Here is a 21,695-nt window from a genome sequence, read left to right on the forward strand (position 1 = left end):
GTTAACAAGGAAACATTAACTGTGTTAGATCTTGTTAACAAGGAAATATTAACTGTGTTAGATCTTGTTAACAAGGAAATATTAACTGTGTTAGATCTTGTTAACAAGGAAAGATTAACTGTGTTAGATCTTGTTAACAAGGAAAGATTAACTGTGTTAGATCTTGTTATCAAGAAAACATTACCTGTGTTAGATCTTGTTAACAAGGAAACGAATGTTAACGGTACTAAATCGTGTTGTCCCAGTAAGCTGGGATCACAGGACCCACTACTAGTAAGCTGGGATCACTGGACCCACTACTAGTAAGCTGGGATCACTGGACCCACTACCAGTAAGCTGGGATCACAGGACCCACTACCAGTAAGCTGGGATCACAGGACCCACTACTAGTAAGCTGGGATCACTGGACCCACTACCAGTAAGCTGGGATCACTGGACCCACTACTAGTAAGCTGGGATCACTGGACCCACTACCAGTAAGCTGGGATCACAGGACCCACTACCAGTAAGCTGGGATCACAGGACCCACTACCAGTAAGCTGTATGTATGTATATGTCTTTGTATGTATATGTATGTATACGTTGAAATGTATAGGTATGTATATGTGCGTGTGTGGACGTGTATGTATATACATGTGTATGTGGGTGGGTTGGGCCATTCTTTCGTCTGTTTCCTTGCGCTACCTTGCTAACGCGGAAGAGAGCGACAAAGTGTAATGAATAAATAAATAAATAAACAAATAAATAAATAAATGAATATATATATGTGTGTGTGTGTGTGTGTATGTGTGTGTATGTGTGTGTGTGTGTGTATGAGAGTGGATGGGCCATTCTTCGTGTGTTTCTTGGCGTTACTTCGCTGACACGGGAAACAACAATTATATATATATATATATATATATATATATATATATATATATATATATATATATATATATATATATATATACCCTCAGACAGCTTCCATGTGTGTTGGTGCTGGGTACAGTGCAAATAGTTTGAATATTTGCGACTAGATTGCATTATCTGTTCTTAGAAAGTGTGCGCTCATTGCACGATATTGCTGGAGCGCTTGCGCGAGCGAGTGTGTGTGTGTGTGTGTGTGTGTGTGTGTGTGTGTGTGTGTGTGTGTGTGTGTGTGTGTATACGCTATGTATTTACCTACGTACACACACGCACACACTACAGACGACGGATTTAACCGGAAGAGTCAGGTTAGCACTATCATCCAGTCTTCCTCATACCATCTGTACATCCTCTGCTGGCTGAAGTCACTAGGCGTCCCACCATCTGAACTCAGGAATGTTTACACCATCTTCAGTCTACCTAAGCTCACCCACGCTTCCCCTCCCAGCTTGGTCCTCCTCACTGACTCGAAGGACCAGCTTGAAAGAAGGGCAGGAGAAAAAAATAAGGGGCAGGTAGGATCCTCCTGGGCTCATCCTATACCACATACCAATGAGGACCTCATCTCGCAGACCCTGTCCATCCTACCCCAACCAACACTGCAGATCACACGAGGCAGTTTGGTTATAAACTGCTAACCACCTCCCTCCCCCCTGCCCGTCACAGAGACCTCCCCTCCCCATCACAGAGACCCCCCCAGCCCATCCAGCAGTAATGGTCGTTCATTACCACAACGCGACTCGTTCCCATCCGAGTTCGTACAGACGCATATACGAACTGTCCTCCGCGTCCCATAGTGAACTTGATCAACAATCTATGAACAAAGTCATAGCCATGCGAGTGAACAGGTCAGTGTACTGTAAGGCTGTGTGGTATGTCAACTATTGTATTACTGTAATGATTCATGGCTTAAGGTTCAGTCTAGTTCATAATGTATAAGAAAAACGACGCTATTGACTTCGTGGTACACTGGGTTAGGTCTCCTGTTCATCATGACGTGTTCACAGGCCGCCCAGGGTTCTCGAGCGCACAGGTTCGAACCCCAGCGTTTTGACAGATGCTGATGAGATGACTACGAGAGACCTTAGTTGCTCAAGCTGTCTCAGCTTAATATATAAAGATATTATCACCGTGTCATCCTAGATGTACCTTCCTGAAATGCTTATCTGAAGTTTGGAAATATTAAGCTTACCTCAGTATTAAGCTTACCTCAGTATTAAGCTTACCTCAGTATTAAGCTTACCTCAGTATTAAGCTTTTGGATGATTAGCTTAACTGGTAATTATACCATGACCTTCTGTACTGTAATTTATGTAATACCTTAACTGTATTTTCATCCAATTGGCTTCCTGAATCCAGTTAACAGTTATTTGTTATTTATGTATTTATTATCCTAATACAGCTACGTAATTATCGACCAAATCCGAGGTAGGGTAAGCACCTGGGTTGGGTGTGGGCTGAAAGCATTGAGAACCCGGCCCAGGGTTGGCTATTACCGACTCATGGTCTGTGTGTGTGTGTGTGTTGTGTGTGTGTGTGTGTGTGGGAAAAGTCACCGACCGCATGACTCACACACCATTTTCTTTGCAGTTGAGGAAGCCAGGAATTCGATAGCTTGGTCACTGATGTTGTAGCCTGGCCTCCTGCCGCACCGGCCAGCCCACAACACATCCCCCAGGCACAGGTGAGGTAGCCAGTCCTTCCCAGGGTTACACGTCCACAAGTACCATGCGCCGCCAATTTACGCAACGTTAGGAAATACTTCATGATTTGTTTACTGTTTGTGTGACTGAACTCGAATTATAGAAAACGTAGATTATTTAAAGAAAACTGAGATTAAACGGGACAATTTGGGATATAGTCAGTATAATGCAATGATAAAGCATAAATAGAATACTATAATGAAATAAATATTGAGTTAGTCCCAGATGAAAGAATATTTCTCTCTAGGTTAGATTAGGTAATGTATGTACATATGTATGTACATATATACATATTTTTCTTTTCTTTCAAACTATTCGCCATTTCCGGCGTTAGGAAGGTAGCGTTAAGAACAGAGGACTGGGACTTTGAGGGAACATCCTCACCTGGCCCCCTTCTCTGTTCCTTCCTTTGGAAAATTAGAAAACGAGAGGGGAGGATTTCCAGCCACCCGCTCCCTCCCCTTTTAGTCGCCCTCTACGACACGCAGGGAATACGTGGGAAGTATTCTTTCTCCCCTATCCCCAGGGATATATATATATATATATATATATATATATATATATATATATATATATATATATATATATATATATATATATATATATTTTTTTTTTTTTTTTAATTTTCCAAGAGAAGGAACAGAGAAGGGGGCCAGGTAATGATATTCCCTAAAAAGCCCAGTCCTCTGTTCTTAACGCTACCTCGCTAATGCGGGAAATGGCGAATAGTATGAAAGAAAAGAAAGAAGTGAGTCAGTTGTTGTTCGCTGATGATACAGCGCTGGTGGCGGATTCATGTGAGAAACTGCAGAAGCTGGTGACGGAGTTTGGTAAAGTGTGTGGAAGAAGAAAGTTAAGAGTAAATGTGAATAAGAGCAAGGTTATTAGGTACAGTAGGGTTGAGGGTCAAGTCAATTGGGAGGTGAGTTTGAATGGTGAAAAACTGGAGGAAGTGAAGTGTTTTAGATATCTGGGAGTGGATCTGTCAGCGAATGGAACCATGGAAGCGGAAGTGGATCATAGGGTGGGGGAGGGGGCGAAAATTTTGGGAGCCTTGAAAAATGTGTGGAAGTCGAGAACATTATCCCGGAAAGCAAAAATGGGTATGTTTGAAGGAATAGTAGTTCCAACAATGTTGTATGGTTGCGAGGCGTGGGCTATGGATAGAGTTGTGCGCAGGAGGATGGATGTGCTGGAAATGAGATGTTTGAGGACAATGTGTGGTGTGAGGTGGTTTGATCGAGTAAGTAACGTAAGGGTAAGAGAGATGTGTGGAAATAAAAAGAGCGTGGTTGAGAGAGCAGAAGAGGGTGTTTTAAAATGGTTTGGGCACATGGAGAGAATGAGTGAGGAAAGATTGACCAAGAGGATATATGTGTCGGAGGTGGAGGGAACGAGGAGAAGAGGGAGACCAAATTGGAGGTGGAAAGATGGAGTGAAAAAGATTTTGTGTGATCGGGGCCTGAACATGCAGGAGGGTGAAAGGAGGGCAAGGAATAGAGTGAATTGGAGCGATGTGGTATACAGGGGTTGACGTGCTGTCAGTGGATTGAATCAAGGCATGTGAAGCGTCCGGGGTAAACCATGGAAAGCTGTGTAGGTATGTATATTTGTGTGTGTGGACGTGTGTATGTACATGTGTATGGGGGGGGTTGGGCCATTTCTTTCGTCTGTTTCCTTGCGCTACCTCGCAAACGCGGGAGACAGCGACAAAGTATAAAAAAAAAAAAAAAAAAAAAAAAAAAATATATATATATAGGTTACTTCTATAAATCCGTTATATTACCGTATATTACCGTAGCCACGTAGACGAGAATGTATTTGACGGTTAGGAATCCATGAGGTTGAATGGTTGGTTGAGGTATAGACCAATCAGCAGCCAGGGTCATTAGGTCATTACCGTAAACTACGTCAACCATCCAGGTAATCGTTACCACCTTCAGGCGAAGAGGATGGTTGGAAGACCACACAGTACAGTGTCGTAGTGTATATGGCCCACGTCAGGTTGAATGGACTCGGATATAGGGTAATACACATGTAATGGGGGTCATTATCATTAGAGAGGTCATTATGTTGGAGGTTGTGACCAACACATTACCGGACAGACCACATGAAGACCAGCCAGGGCATGTGAGGTGGTCTCTGGTAAGGTCTCTGGGGGTCTGGTCGTGGATGGTGGGGTCTGGTCGTGGATGGTGGGGTCTGGTCGTGGATGGTGGGGACTGGTTGTGGATGGTGGGGTCTGGTCGTGGATGGTGAGGTCTGGTCGTGGATGGTGGGGTCTGGTCGTGGATGGTGGGCTCTGGTCGTGGATGGTGGGGTCTGGTCGTGGATGGTGGGGTCTGGTCGTGGATGGTGGGGTCTGGTCGTGGATGGTGGGGACTGGTTGTGGATGGTGGGGTCTGGTCGTGGATGGTGAGGTCTGGTCGTGGATGGTGGGGTCTGGTCGTGGATGGTGGGCTCTGGTCGTGGATGGTGGGGTCTGGTTGTGGATGGTGGGGTCTGGTCGTGGATGGTGAGGTCTGGTCGTGGATGGTGGGGTCTGGTCGTGGATGGTGGGGTCTGGTCGTGGATGGTGGGGACTGGTTGTGGATGGTGGGCTCTGGTCGTGGATGGTGAGGTCTGGTCGTGGATGGTGGGGTCTGGTCGTGGATGGTGGGGTCTGGTCGTGGATGGTGGGGACTGGTCGTGGATGGTGGGCTCTGGTCGTGGATGGTGAGGTCTGGTCGTGGATGGTGGGGTCTGGTCGTGGATGGTGGGGTCTGGTTGTGGATGGTGGGGTCTGGTTGTGGATGGTGGGGTCTGGTCGTGGATGGTGAGGTCTGGTCGTGGATAGTGGGGTCTGGTCGTGGATGGTGAGGTCTGGTCGTGGATGGTGGGGTCTGGTCGTGGATGGTGGGCTCTGGTCGTGGATGGTGTGGTCTGGTCGTGGATGGTGGGGTCTGGTCGTGGATGGTGGGCTCTGGTCGTGGATGGTGTGGTCTGGTCGTGGATGGTGGGGTCTGGTCGTGAATGGTGGGCTCTGGTCGTGGATGGTGGGCTCTGGTCGTGGATGGTGGGCTCTGGTCGTGGATGGTGGGGACTGGTCGTGGATGGTGGGCTCTGGTCGTGGATGATGGGGTCTGGTCGTGAATGGTGGGCTCTGGTCGTGGATGGTGGGCTCTGGTCGTGGATGGTGGGGTCTGGTCGTGGATGGTGGGCTCTGGTCGTGGATGGTGGGGTCTGGTCGTGAATGGTGGGCTCTGGTCGTGGATGGTGGGCTCTGGTCGTGGATGGTGGGGTCTGGTCGTGGATGGTGGGGTCTGGTCGTGGATGGTGGGCTCTGGTCGTGGATGGTGGGGTCTGGTCGTGGATGGTGGGGTCTGGTCGTGGATGGTGGGCTCTGGTCGTGGATGGTGGGGTCTGGTCGTGGATGGTGGGCTCTGGTCGTGGATGGTGGGGTCTGGTCGTGAATGGTGGGCTCTGGTCGTGGATGGTGGGGTCTGGTCGTGGATGGTGGGGTCTGGTCGTGGATGGTGGGGTCTGGTCGTGGATGGTGGGGTCTGGTCGTGGATGGTGGGGTCTGGTCGTGGATGGTGGGGTCTGGTAGTGAATGGTGGGCTCTGCTCGTGGATGGTGGGGTCTGGTCGTGGATGGTGGGCTCTGGTCGTGGATGGTGGGCTCTGGTGTCGATGTATTAATCATGACATTTGAGGAGCGCATGTGAGCGAATGAGGCCATTTCTACGTGTGTTGCAAGCGCGGCTTTGATACACAGGAAACTGGGGGTGAGTAGGGGCAGACAGTGTGAATTGTGTGCATGTGTGTATATGTGTGTGTCTGTGTGTGTATATATGTGTGTACGTTGGGATGTGTGGGTGTGTATGTTTGCGTGTGTGTGTGCATGTGTGTGGGGGTGGGTTGGGCCATTTCTTTCGTCTGTTTCCTTGCGCTACCTCGCAGGCGCGGGAGGCAGCGACAAAGCAAAATAAATAAAAAAATGATATATATATATATATATATATATATATATATATATATATATATATATATATATATATATATATGTATATATATATATATATATATATATATATATATATATATATATATATATATATATATATATATATCCCTGGGGATAGGGGAGAAAGAATACTTCCCACGTATTCCCTGCGTGTCGTAGAAGGCGACTAAAAGGGGAGGGAGCGGGTGGCTGGAAATCCTCCCCTTTCTTGTTTTTTTTAATTTTCCAAAAGAAGGAACAGAGAAGGGGGTCAGGTGAGGATATTCTCTCTAAGGCCCAGTTCTCTGTTCTTAATGCTACCTCGCTAACGCGGGAAATGGCAAATAGTATGAAAAAAAAAAAAAAAAAATATATATATATATATATATATATATATATATATATATATATGTGTGTGTGTGTGTGTGTGTGTGTGTGTGTATGTAATAAGTACACAAGTAACGAGTGTACTTGAGGTGCAGGTGGTACGATAGGGAAATGGAAAGTAAAGTGTCAAACGCTTTCGTATGATTCCATGGTCAGGACTGAGTACAGATGGAGAGAGCCAGAATGCAACACACCAGCCTCCACTAGACGGGTCAGGCAAGTGTTGGAATTATGACACAGGTGAAGGGATTAGGTCACAGGTCACCTCACTCAAGTTACAAACTCAGGTTAACTTATATTCGGGGAAAACCATTTTCCTTCTCTATTTTTTCTGAGTTTGAAACTTGAGGGAAGTGAGGTTGTGAAGGGTGACCTGTAGTATTCACCTGGGTCTTAATTCCTTTGCTTGCTTGCTTGCCCCGTCCAGTGGCGCATGGTGTAATATATTCTGGGTCTCTCTATATCTGTACTGAGTCTTGACCATGTAATTAAACGAAAGCGCCAGACACCTTATTTTCCGTTTTGTTTTGTTTACACACACACACACACACACACACACACACACACACACACACACACACACACACACACACACACATACACACACACACCCATACACACACACACACACACACACACACACACACACACACATACACACGTTAGCGAGGTAGCGCAAGGAAACAGACGAAAGAATGGCCCAAACCACCCACATACACATGTATATACATACACGTCCACACACGCACATATACATACCTATACATCTCAACGTATACATATATATACACACTCAAGACATAAACATATATACACATGTACATAATTCATACTGTCTGTCCTCATTCATTCCCGTCGCCACCCCGCCACATATGAAATGACAGCCCCCCCCCCCCTCATGTGTGCGAGGTAGCGCTAGGAAAAGACAACAAAGGCCACATGCGTTCACACTCAGTCTCTAGCTGTCATGGAATAATGCACCGAAACCACAGCCCTGGTTCAATCCATATATATATATATATATATATATATATATATATATATATATATATATATATATATATATATATATATATATATATATACATATATATATATATATATATATATGATACGATTGTGATTAAGGGATTCAGTGGCCCATGCTGTCCCTTTAAACATAGAAAACGTGATGGACGAAAATGTCAGGCGATGTTTTTGTTCTCAGTCTCCTCTCCTGGTTTGACCCCTCGCTAAGGACGAACAGGTTAATACGTGGGAGAGAGAGAGAGGGAGAGAGAGAGAGAGAGAGAGAGAGAGAGAGAGAGAGAGAGAGAGAGAGAGAGAGAGAGAGAGAGAGAGAGAGAGAGAGAGAGAACACTGGATTTCCTTTCCCATCTCGACCAGATAATATCAGGAGCAGTGAAAATATGGCCTCATTATCCAACTCACAATTCCCTGACCTCATTAGCACAGTTAGATCCTGAAGCTGCCATTAATATTGACATGACCTGTGCAGTTCATTTTTGACGAGGACGCGATCGCTTAGCATCACGCGGGAAGATAATTCCAAATTTCGAATGACACAACATCAAGCACCGTGGGAATATGGTCTCATTTGCACAGATACCTTCTTCTAAGGCTATCATGACTATATATATATATATATATATATATATATATATATATATATATATATATATATATATTCCTATGAGTCCACGGGGAAAATGAAACACGAAAAGTTCCCAAGTGCACTTTCGTGTAATAATCACATCATCAGGGGAGACACAAGAGAGAAATATAACAGTCAGTTGATATACATCGAAGAGACGAAGCTAGGACGCCATATATATATATATATATATATATATATATATATATATATATATTGGGAGGTGAGTTTGAATGGAGAAAAACTGGAGGAAGTGAAGTGTTTTAGATATCTGGGAGTGGATCTGTCAGCGGATGGAACCATGGAAGCGGAAGTGGATCATAGGGTGGGGGAGGGGGCGAAAATTTTGGGAGCCTTGAAAAATGTGTGGAAGTCGAGAACATTATCTCGGAAAGCAAAAATGGGTATGTTTGAAGGAATAGTGGTTCCAACAATGTTGTATGGTTGCGAGGCGTGGGCTATGGATAGAGTTGTGCGCAGGAGGATGGATGGGCTGGAAATGAGATGTTTGAGGACAATGTGTGGTGTGAGGTGGTTTGATCGAGTAAGTAACGTAAGGGTAAGAGAGATGTGTGGAAATAAAAAGAGCGTGGTTGAGAGAGCAGAAGAGGGTGTTTTGAAATGGTTTGGGCACATGGAGAGAATGAGTGAGGAAAGATTGACCAAGAGGATATATGTGTCGGAGGTGGAGGGAACGAGGAGAAGAGGGAGACCAAATTGGAGGTGGAAAGATGGAGTGAAAAAGATTTTGTGTGATCGGGGCCTGAACATGCAGGAGGGTGAAAGGAGGGCAAGGAATAGAGTGAATTGGAGCGATGTGGTATACAGGGTTTGACGTGCTGTCAGTGGATTGAATCAAGGCATGTGAAGCGTCTGGGGTAAACCATGGAAAGCTGTGTAGGTATGTATATTTGCGTGTGTGGACGTGTGTATGTACATGTGTATGGGGGGGGGGGGGGTTGGGCCATTTCTTTCGTCTGTTTCCTTGCGCTACCTCGCAAACGCGGGAGACAGCGACAAAGTATAAAAAAAAAAAAAAAAAAAAAAAAATATATATATATATATATATATATATATATATATATATATATATATATATATATATATATATATATATATATATATATATATATATATATGTGTGTGTGTGTGTGTGTGTGTGTGTGTGTGTTATCTGTGCGGTTCAGAGACTCGCCAGGTTCACACCTCTACCAACGTGAACAAATCTGAGGGTCGAAGCCTTTCGACTAATTCACACCTCCAGCACTAAGTGAACCATCCAGAGGGTCGAAGCTTCGCCAGGTTCACACCTCCAGCACCAAGTGAACCATCCAGAGGGTCGAAGCTTCGCCAGGTTCACACCTCCAGCACCAAGTGAACCATCCAGAGGGTCGAAGCTTCGCCAGGTTCACACCTCCAGCACCAAGTGAACCATCCAGAGAGTCGAAGCTTCGCCAGGTTCACACTTGCAGCACCAAGTGAACCATCCAGAGGGTCGAAGCTTCGCCATGTTCACACTTGCAGCACCAAGTGAACCATCCAGAGAGTCGAAGCCTCGCCAGGTTCACACTTGCAGCACCAAGTGAACCATCCAGAGAGTCGAAGCCTCTCGCCTGGTGCACACCTCCAGCACCAAGTGAACCATCCAGAGGGTCGAAGCTTCGCCAGGTTCACACTTGCAGCACCAAGTGAACCATCCAGAGGGGTCGAAGCCTCATAGATGATGGCGTACGGGTTATATGCGTATTTCGCGGTCATTATCTCCAGACACGGCGTAACCACACACCTCAGGTTTGACCTCGCTGACCCGGGATCCTCGGGGATTGACCTCGCTGACCCCGGGATATTTGGGTCATGACCTGGGTCACCCGAAGCCATTTGTATTTCCTCCAGTTCGTCTTTGTTGTTTGATTTTTTGTTTTGGTACTTGTTCGCCGTTTCCCGCGGCAGCGTGGTAGCGCCAGGAAGGAACGAGGGATTTGTCTTTGCATCATTCGTGGTCAAAACCAATCGTGTGTTTGGCCTGCCATTGTGCTGTGATGTAAGGACACGACACACGCACCTCAACCCCTTCCACAGGTGCTGTGAGATCACCACACACACCAGTGTTGTGTTGTGTGGCCACAACGTCTTATTGATTCTTAAAGTGCTGTGTCGTGTTCCTGTGTGTGTGTGTGTGTGTGTGTGTGTGTGTGTGTGTGTGTGTGAGAGAGAGAGAGAGAGAGAGAGAGAGAGAGAGAGAGAGAGAGAGAGGATGGCTGGAGGAGGGATTTGTTGACAGTACAGTGGAGTGTTGGATGAGTGTATGGTCCCTCTTGAGTGCGTCCCGGGCAGGCAGACAACACACTCTTTTGAGTGTGTTTCCCGTGGCTGGTGGGACTCGAGTGTGTGTGTGTGTGTGTGTGTGTGTGTGTGTGTGTGTGTGTGTGTGTGTGTGTTTCCCACGTTTATCATTCTCTTCCTTTTCTCTGACTTCGATAATCTTTCTAATGCCTGTTACTCGTCCCTCCTACCCATAGTTACCCACTGTCTCTCTGTTTCCTTCCCTTCAGTTTGTGGTTCTGCTGTAACGCTGTTCATAGTGGTGGGTGGGGAGGAGCCTTCTGCTGTACTATCCTGTCTCCATCTATAGTGGTGGGTGGGGGAGGAGCCTTCTGCTGTACTATCCTGTCTCCATCTATAGTGGTGGGTGGGGGAGGAGCCTTCTGCTGTACTGTCCTGTCTCCATCTATAGTGGTGGGTGGGGGAGGAGCCTTCTGCTGTACTATCCTGTCTCCATCTATAGTGGTGGGTGGGGGAGGAGCCTTCTGCTGTACTGTCCTGTCTCCATCTATAGTGGTGGGTGGGGGAGGAGCCTTCTGCTGTACTATCCTGTCTCCATCTATAGTGGTGGGTGGGGGAGGAGCCTTCTGCTGTACTGTCCTGTCTCCATCTATAGTGGTGGGTGGGGGAGGAGCCTTCTGCTGTACTATCCTGTCTCCATCTATAGTGGTGGGTGGGGGAGGAGCCTTCTGCTGTACTATCCTGTCTCCATCTATAGTGGTGGGTGGGGGAGGAGCCTTCTGCTGTACTGTCCTGTCTCCATCTATAGTGGTGGGTGGGGGAGGAGCCTTCTGCTGTACTATCCTGTCTCCATCTATAGTGGTGGGTGGGGGAGGAGCCTTCTGCTGTACTATCCTGTCTCCATCTATAGTGGTGGGTGGGGGAGGAGCCTTCTGCTGTACTATCCTGTCTCCATCTATAGTGGTGGGTGGGGGAGGAGCCTTCTGCTGTACTGTCCTGTCTCCATCTATAGTGGTGGGTGGGGGAGGAGCCTTCTGCTGTACTATCCTGTCTCCATCTATAGTGGTGGGTGGGGGAGGAGCCTTCTGCTGTACTGTCCTGTCTCCATCTATAGTGGTGGGTGGGGAGGAGCCTTCTGCTGCACTGTCCTGTCTCCATCTATAGTGGTGGGTGGGGAGGGAGGAGCCTTCTGCTGCACTGTCCTGTCTCCATCTATAGTGGTGGGTGGGGAGGAGCCTTCTGCTGTACTGTCCTGTCTCCATCTATAGTGGTGGGTGGGGGAGGAGCCTTCTGCTGTACTATCCTGTCTCCATCTATAGTGGTGGGTGGGGGAGGAGCCTTCTGCTGCACTGTCCTGTCTCCATCTATAGTGGTGGGTGGGGAGGGAGGAGCCTTCTGCTGCACTGTCCTGTCTCCATCTATAGTGGTGGGTGGGGGAGGAGCCTTCTGCTGCACTGTCCTGTCTCCATCTATAGTGGTGGGTGGGGAGGAGCCTTCTGCTGCACTGTCCTGTCTCCATCTATAGTGGTGGGTGGGGAGGGAGGAGCCTTCTGCTGTACTGTCCTGTCTCCATCTATAGTGGTGGGTGGGGAGGGAGGAGCCTTCTGCTGTACTATCCTGTCTCCATCTATAGTGGTGGGTGGGGGAGGAGCCTTCTGCTGTACTGTCCTGTCTCCATCTATAGTGGTGGGTGGGGAGGAGCCTTCTGCTGTACTATCTTGCTACTATTTATGTAAATGAGGTATTTAATATCCTCTCGCTGTCCTCCAGCAGATAACCTGGTCATGGACCATCAGGTCTCCTGTTATCTGTCCTTCCCATGTACTGTCCTCCAGCAGATAACCTGGTCATAGACCATCAGGTCTCCTGTTATCTGTCCTTCCCATGTACTGCCCTCCAGCAGATAACCTGGTCATAGACCATCAGGTCTCCTGTTATCTGTCCTTCCCATGTACTGTCCTCCAGCAGATAACCTGGTCATGGACCATCAGGTCTCCTGTTATCTGTCCTTTGTTGGCCTTTGTTGTCTTTTCCTAGCGCTACCTCGCGCACATGCGGGGGGGGACGGGGTTGTCATTTCATGTGTGGCGAGCTGGCGACGGGAATGAATAAGGGCAGACAGTATGAATTATGTACATGTGTATATATGTATATATCTGTGTGTGTATATATATGTATACGTTGAGATGTATAGGTATGTGTATATATATATGTATACGTTGAAATGTATATGTATGTATATGTGCGTGTGTGGAGGAGAAGGAGCATTTACCTTGGAGGTGCAGGTGTGTGTGGACGCCTCTCGCTCGCTGGTCAAGCCCAATGTGCAGTGACTCAGCATCGTTGCCTAGCATTACACCACCGTACTTTTTTTTTTCAAGTCACTGTGTTGCTTTGGAGAAAGTGTGACATCATTGTAACAGGCTGTGTGGGAGGCCAGACGCCTCTGGTGATGTCACATGGCCAGAATGTAGTCCCCTCGTTGGCTTCCGCCTCCGTCATTTTCCTCGTAACGACAGTGACTGGGTGATTAGAGAGTAACTGGGTAATCAAAGGCTGTTCGTGGCACGAGGCCCCCATTAGTCACTGGTGTAATGATTGGCCAAGACGTCAAACTGTGCCTTAATCACACCAATTAACGAATGAGCGGGTGTTGTACGTCATGGTAGAATACTACGTTAGCCTGAGCCAGTGTACAGCGTTGTGGAACTTGGGAGAAATTTCGTTTGTGGAGTCTTACTAGTTCCTGTTGTGTGTCTTATTTGATCTTACAATTGTTTCGGTGGTCTTCAACCTCCTCTTGGACCATATTTTGGCGATGGTTTGGGAGGTCTTCTACCCTACAGATGGGTCTGGCACCTTACCTTACCTTACGTATACCTTACGATGGTTTGGGAGGTCTTCTACCCCCACAGCTGGGTCTGGCACCTTACCTTACCTTACGTATACCTTATGATGGTTTGGGAGGTCTTCTACCCCCACAACTGGGGTCTGGCACCTTACCTTACCTTACGTATACCTTACGATGGTTTGGGAGGTCTTCTACCCCCACAGCTGGGTCTGGCACCTTACCTTACCTTACGTATACCTTACGATGGTTTGGGAGGTCTTCTACCCCCACAGTTGGGTCTGGCACCTTACCTTACCTTACGTATACCTTACGATGGTTTGGGAGGTCTTCTACCCCCACAGCTGGGTCTAGCACCTTACCTTACCTTACGTATACCTTACGATGGTTTGGGAGGTCTTCTACTCCCACAGCTGGGTCTGGCACCTTACCTTACCTTACGTATACCTTACGATGGTTTGGGAGGTCTTCTACCCCCACAGCTGGGTCTGGCACCTTACCTTACCTTACGTATACCTTACGATGGTTTGGGAGGTCTTCTACCCCCACAGCTGGGTCTAGCACCTTACCTTACCTTACGTATACCTTACGATGGTTTGGGAGGTCTTCTACCCCCACAGCTGGGTCTGGCACCTTACCTTACCTCACGTATACCTTACGATGGTTTGGGAGGTCTTCTACCCCCACAGCTGGGTCTGGCACCTTACCTTACCTCACGTATACCTTACGATGGTTTGGGAGGTCTTCTACCCCACAGCTGGGTCTGGCACCTTACCTTACCTCACGTATACCTTACGATGGTTTGGGAGGTCTTCTACCCCCACAGCTGGGTCTGGCACCTTACCTTACCTCACGTATACCTTACGATGGTTTGGGAGGTCTTCTACCCCCACAGCTGGGTCTGGCACCTTACCTTACCTTACGTATACCTTACGATGGTTTGGGAGGTCTTCTACCCCCACAGCTGGGTCTGGCACCTTACCTTACCTTACGTATACCTTACGATGGTTTGGGAGGTCTTCTACTCCCAAAATCCCACTTCGCACGCAAGATGGCGTGTTGCATCAAATATGTACTTGTGTACATTCGTAATAGACGGGTCGCACGAAGTAGACACGAATGTTCATTCGTGAGAGGAAGAGCGTGACTGAGGTACAGGTCTGGGACGCTGTCATCAATGCACACGAAACCGTTCGTGGAGAACGCGCCACGAATGGGACAGAGAGATCCCACGAGGGAGGGAGGGAGGTGAGCCAGGCCCTCCACACGCGAGACGCCTCCTCACTCACCCATCACCTCCCGGGACGCCTCCTCACTCACCCATCACCTCCTGGGACGCCTCCTCACCTCACCCATCACCTCCCGGGACGCCTCCTCACTCACCCATCACCTCGTGGAACGCCTCCTCACTCACCCATCACCTCCTGGGACGCCTCCTCACTCACCCATCACCTCGTGGGACGCCTCCTCACTCACCCATCACCTCCTGGGACGCCTCCTCACTCACCTATCACCTCCCGGGACGCCTCCTCACCTCACCCATCACCTCCCGGGACGCCTCCTCACTCACCCATCACCTCGTGGAACGCCTCCTCACTCACCCATCACCTCCTGGGACGCCTCCTCACTCACCCATCACCTCCTGGGACGCCTCCTCACTCACCCATCACCTCCCGGGACGCCTCCTCACCTCACCCATCACCTCCTGGGACGCCTCCTCACTCACCCATCACCTCCCGGGACGCCTCCTCACTCACCCATCACCTCCCGGGACGCCTCCTCACTCACCCATCACCTCCTGGGACGCCTCCTCACTCACCCATCACCTCCCGGGACGCCTCCTCACCTCACCCATCACCTCCTGGGACGCCTCCTCACCTCACCCATCACCTCCTGGGACGCCTCCTCACTCACCCATCACCTCCCGGGACGCCTCCTCACTCACCCATCACCTCCCGGGACGCCTCCTCACTCACCCATCACCTCGTGGAACGCCTCCTCACTCACCCATCACCTCCTGGGACGCCTCCTCACTCACCCATCACCTCGTGGGACGCCTCCTCACTCACCCATCACCTCCCGGGACGCCTCCTCACTCACCCATCACCTCGTGGAACGCCTCCTCACTCACCCATCACCTCCTGGGACGCCTCCTCACTCACCCATCACCTCCTGGGACGCCTCCTCACTCACCCATCACCTCCCGGGACGCCTCCTCACTCACCCATCACCTCCTGGGACGCCTCCTCACTCACCCATCACCTCCCGGGACGCCTCCTCACCTCACCCATCACCTCCTGGGACGCCTCCTCACCTCACCCATCACCTCCTGGGACGCCTCCTCACTCACCCATCACCTCCTGGGACGCCTCCTCACTCACCCATCACCTCCCGGGACGCCTCCTCACTCACCCATCACCTCGTGGGACGCCTCCTCACTCACCCATCACCTCCTGGGACGCCTCCTCACTCACCCATCACCTCCCGGGACGCCTCCTCACTCACCCATCACCTCCTGGGACGCCTCCTCACCTCACCCATCACCTCCTGGGACGCCTCCTCACTCACCCATCACCTCCTGGGACGCCTCCTCACTCACCCATCACCTCGTGGGACGCCTCCTCACTCACCCATCACCTCCCGGGACGCCTCCTCACTCACCCATCACCTCCTGGGACGCCTCCTCACTCACCCATCACCTCCCGGGACGCCTCCTCACTCACCCATCACCTCGTGGGACGTCTCCTCACTCACCCATCACCTCCTGGGACGCCTCCTCACTCACCCATCACCTCCCGGGACGCCTCCTCACTCACCCATCACCTCCCGGGACGCCTCCTCACTCACCCATCACCTCCTGGGACGCCTCCTCACCTCACCCATCACCTCCTAGGACGCCTCCTCACTCACCCATCACCTCCCGGGACGCCTCCTCACTCACCCATCACCTCGTGGGACGCCTCCTCACTCACCCATCACCTCCTGGGCGCTTCCTCACTCACCCATCACCTCCTGGGACGCCTCCTCACTCACCCATCACCTCCTGGGACGCCTCCTCACTCACCCATCACCTGGGACGCCTCCTCACTCACCCACCACCTCGTGGGACGCCTCCTCACTCACCCATCACCTCCTGGGACGCCTCCTCACTCACCCATCACCTGGGACGCCTCCTCACTCACCCACCACCTCGTGGGACGCCTCCTCACTCACCCATCACCTCCCGGGACGCCTCCTCACCTCACCCATCACCTCCTGGGACGCCTCCTCACTCACCCATCACCTCCTGGGACGCCTCCTCACTCACCCATCACCTCCCGGGACGCCTCCTCACTCACCCATCACCTCCTGGGACGCCTCCTCACTCACCCATCACCTCCCGGGACGCCTCCTCACTCACCCATCACCTGGGACGCCTCCTCACTCACCCATCACCTCCCGGGACGCCTCCTCACCTCACCCATCACCTCCTGGGACGCCTCCTCACTCACCCATCACCTCCTGGGACGCCTCCTCACTCACCCATCACCTCCTGGGACGCCTCCTCACTCACCCATCACCTCCTGGGACGCCTCCTCACTCACCCATCACCTCCTGGGACGCCTCCTCACTCACCCATCACCTCCTGGGACGCCTCCTCACTCACCCATCACCTCCCGGGACGCCTCCTCACCTCACCCATCACCTCCTGGGACGCCTCCTCACTCACCCATCACCTCGTGGGACGCCTCCTCACTCACCCATCACCTCGTGGGACGCCTCCTCACTCACCCAACACCTCGTGGGACGCCTCCTCACTCACCCATCACCTCCTGGGACGCCTCCTCACTCACCCATCACCTCCTGGGACGCCTCCTCACTCACCCATCACCTCAGATCAAAAAGTTAATTACGTAATTATATGAAATATAAATATCGTAAAATAGGTCGTAAGGACACCATGTCGTAGGCCAAGCTGTCTCGTCCCTACGCGACGCTAAGTAGTTCTTAACGATGTAATCACTTGACATTTATGGCCCATAAACTGTGGTCTGAAAAAAAATATATATAATACACAATAACACATCTGTAAGTGTTGCCTTCAGTAATGTTGTATTGCCTTTGTATGATAATCAACATAAAACTTTAGCTTGAAGTGTGTGTGTATGGATGAATCGCTTCTCATTTCTTAATTCTTCTAGGGTAAGTAATTTTTGTGTAATTAAAGATTATTTATGTCATTTATATTATTTATATCATTTTCGTTGTTGTTACTCCATGATTTACGCACAGAATTGTGTGTTCAGTTTTTTTTTATGTTATATAATTGATGATGACTGTGAACCTGTGTGTGTTTGTGTGATGTTACATATGTTGCCACGTCTCATAGTCGTGTTAATGACTACTACGTCTTGACCCTTATTAGGGTGTGTACACACACACACACACACACACACACACACACACACACCCAGTATAACGCACACACACTAGCCGTGAGGGATAGATGAACACCTGGGCTGGCTGTGGGCCAACTGGTACACCCAGGATTTGAATCCGTGTGGTTCCTGACCACGGGTGGACCCGTTCTGACTCGATAGTGGTAACCACTACACCACGGAGGGCCCGTGTGTGTGTGTGTGTGTGTGTGTGTGTGTGTGTGTGTGTGTGTGTGTCAAATGCACCCTAACCATCTTTCTCCTAATTCATGAGTGCAATGATGTTTCATTTCATGTTTTCAAGTGAGGGAGGTCGTCAGACTTCGTAACCTAACCATCGGCCAGTTTTAACGTTCGTTTAATTCAATGTCCAATGCAGTTTAGTGCTTATCTTGCGCTGTATCTCGGTAGGTGGTTGTGTCTAATGGCTTGAGACTGCTTGGGAAGTCATTAATCTACGCCTTGACTCGGATAACTGATAATAAATACTTGAAAGTCAAGTTGGGTCTCTGCTCTTCGTTTTGGTCAGTCAGACTGTTTAAGTTGGGTCTCTGCTGTTCGTTTGGTCATTCAGACTGTTTAAGTTGGGTCTCTGCTGTTCGTTTGGTCAGTCAGACTGTTTAATTTGGGTCTCTGCTGTTCGTTTTGGTCAGTCAGACTGTTTAAGTTGGGTCTCTGCTCTTCGTTTTGGTCAGTCAGACTGTTTAAGTTGGGTCTCTGCTGTTCGTTTGGTCATTCAGACTGTTTAAGTTGGGTCTCTGCTGTTCGTTTGGTCAGTCAAACTGTTTAAGTTGGGTCTCTGCTGTTCGTTTGGTCAGTCAAACTGTTTAAGTTGGGTCTCTGCTGTTCGTTTGGTCAGTCAGACTGTTTAAGTTGGGTCTCTGCTCTTCGTTTTGGTCAGTCAGACTGTTTAAGTTGGGTCTATGCTGTTCGTTTGGTCAGTCAGACTGTTTAAGTTGGGTCTCTGCTCTTCGTTTTGGTCAGTCAGACTGTTTAAGTTGGGTCTCTGCTGTTCGTTTGGTCAGTCAGGCTGTTTAAGGCTGCGATGTGCACGGATGCTTAACGAGTGTGTGGCCTCGTTGAACATGTAAACACAACGTGTGTATCAGTGTGGCTGTTTTTCATTCGTTAGTCCACACTGCTTCGTAGGTGTTACCGGACTCTGGTGGTGGTTAGGTTGTGAGAGGGAAAAATCACCTTCGGCGACGCTGTATCGTTGCAGTACAGAAGAATTTCTCTCTCGTAAAGGATTCATCCATTCCCTGCTACTGTCCGTAGCTAAGCCATGAAATTACAAGATCCTCAACCAAAGATGAATCTTTCTTTATCATTTTTATGTAATTTGATTTGCTCGTTTATATTGTCTGTGATGAAGAACTGAATATCATAAAATCCTGTTGATTCGGTTTTAATAAGAGATTAATGAATACATTAAAATCATGAACCACTACATGTGTGTCCAAACATATAGTTACATGTATGACTATTTTGATGTTGTTCAGTCACATATAAGAATTTAATTTCGGTTAATTTACAAATTAAAACCGAGGGAGATGTGGTGAGTCGTGACACGCCACTGTGCGTTTAAAAAAAAGGACATCATCCCACATCTTGACCAATAGAACCGATGTATTAGTTTAAATCTATTGGACGACTGATTTCTCTTTAAAGTTATTCAAAATTTCCTGTGAAGTTTTGTGAAAATTTTTCTTTTTTGGAACGTCAGCTTAATATGTATAGGAATTTCGATAACTGAAGTAACTTTCCTTCGACAGGTTAAAGTCGATCACTTCAGATAGATAGATAGATAGAGAGAGAGAGAGAGAGAGAGAGAGAGAGAGAGAGAGAGAGAGAGAGAGAGAGAGAGAGAGAGAGAGAGAGAGAGAGAGAGAGAGAGAGAGAGAGAGAGAGAGAGAGAGAGAGAGAGAGAGAGGAGGTTGAGTTAATGTTAACGTAAGGAAGGTTCTAAGGCGTAGTAGTACTGGGGCAATCCTGGGTTCGGTTACTCGAGTATGAGTTTGAGTGTGAAGGAACTGGTGGGAGTGTGGTGTGCGTCAGGTCCCCTGAGGGTGGACGTGGGAGTGGATGGAACCATGGGGGCGCGAGGTGAACCCTGGGGTCAGAGAGGGGGGACAGAGGCCCTTGGATGTGTTACGAATGTTCACTGTGTTGTAAGGGGCAAGGATGGGTCATTTTTGAAGATCCGACCTGGCACGCAAAGGGAAGGAAGAGCAGTGGGTGCGTCGTAAATCAAATGCCCAAGGACGTCTTTTGGCGCTGGACGGGGCGGTCGTCGGAGAAGTGTGGTTAGTAAACGCAGTCTGACGGAGGGAGCTGACCAGGGTGGGCTGAAATGGTTGGCAACACACGCAGGGGATGATCGAACCCATGATACGTGTGTCGGAAGTGGAGAGGAGCGAGGGACAGGGGTTCAGACCAAGAAGATGGGAGAATTGAGTGAAGGAAGCTTTGGGGTATCGGGGTTTTAACATTTTGTGCATTAGGTAGATTTTGTTTGGATAAGTGTGGTATATGGGGAACGACGCGTTGTCGTTGGGCAGATGAAGCGGCCAGGGTAGACCATAAATTGGCCTCTGGCCTCCAGATAGTGAGCTCTGGTTTGTATAGAACACCTGATTGTTGGATATGTGGAAGTGAAATCATTGTTCGTTTGTTCTTGGTACTAACTCACTAACAACGGGTAGGGTTACAGCCTGAGAAACCCATGGTTAGTTATACTGTATGACCAGTGTATTGTCTGATGACGTACTGATGACGTAAGACGTAATAGATGACGTGTAACGTAGCCTGACGTAAGGCTCGACTCCCTCCACTCTGGCATCATCACGGTTGCACACCTCCTCCTCCTCCTCCTTCTCCCGCCCTGTATCGTGCGTTAGGCAGCATCACAAGGTGCTAAAATCCAGTTCTCGCTTCTCCTCCCCAGTTTTGATTGGGTCATCGCTGCCAATGGCCAGATCATAAGACACAATTTAGCTCAGACGAGGTTTAAAATGTTTGGTGGGAGTGTGATGTCTTGATCGTGAGGAGCCAGACATCAATTCATGGAGAGGGAGTAAGCCATGAACTGTTTCAGTTCATGTGAAAGATCATGTATACAATGAGGTCATATATGACCTCACAACTGTCTTGAAGATGGTCGAGACGACCTTACTGACCTGGGTAGTTGAGAGGTAAAAAAAAAGGCCCCACAGTTTCCTGTCTGGTCGCCCCACTGCAGTTCAGTCATTGATGGAACATCTATTCCTCCCCCACTCACCATATCTATCGACAGTGGTGTTCCTTAAGGTTCACTCTTATCACCTTCTCTCTTTCTTCTATAAATGTTTTCACTTCTACCACTACGAAAATCCTGGAAGGCGTGGTTCCCAGCTGACACTCGTAAAAACAAGTTCTTTTTGGCATGACAGGCGTGGAAGACTTTGAGACGTTAACAGTGAAATCATGTGCGATAGACACAAGCAATAGACACAACGAGAAAAGACATTTTG

At 49.0% G+C, this 21,695-nt stretch overlaps 1 protein-coding gene across 4 annotated transcripts in view; it reads left to right on the top strand.

The window, feature by feature from the left end:
* LOC139756440 (neuron navigator 2-like) overlaps positions 1 to 21,695 on the top strand; it is a 368,656-nt gene that overhangs the window by 132,359 nt on the left and 214,602 nt on the right. For 3 of the 4 annotated variants that reach the window (XM_071675884.1, XM_071675885.1, XM_071675887.1), the window contains one exon: positions 2,497 to 2,590. The exons of the other annotated variant lie outside the window; for it this stretch is intronic. The gene's annotated coding sequence lies outside the window, so the exon portion shown is untranslated. The remainder of the gene's footprint in view (positions 1 to 2,496; positions 2,591 to 21,695) is intronic. 4 annotated transcript variants of the gene reach the window in all.

This window comes from Panulirus ornatus, chromosome 21 (genome assembly GCF_036320965.1).
Source record: "Panulirus ornatus isolate Po-2019 chromosome 21, ASM3632096v1, whole genome shotgun sequence".
NCBI classification, from domain to species: Eukaryota; Metazoa; Arthropoda; class Malacostraca; order Decapoda; family Palinuridae; genus Panulirus; species Panulirus ornatus.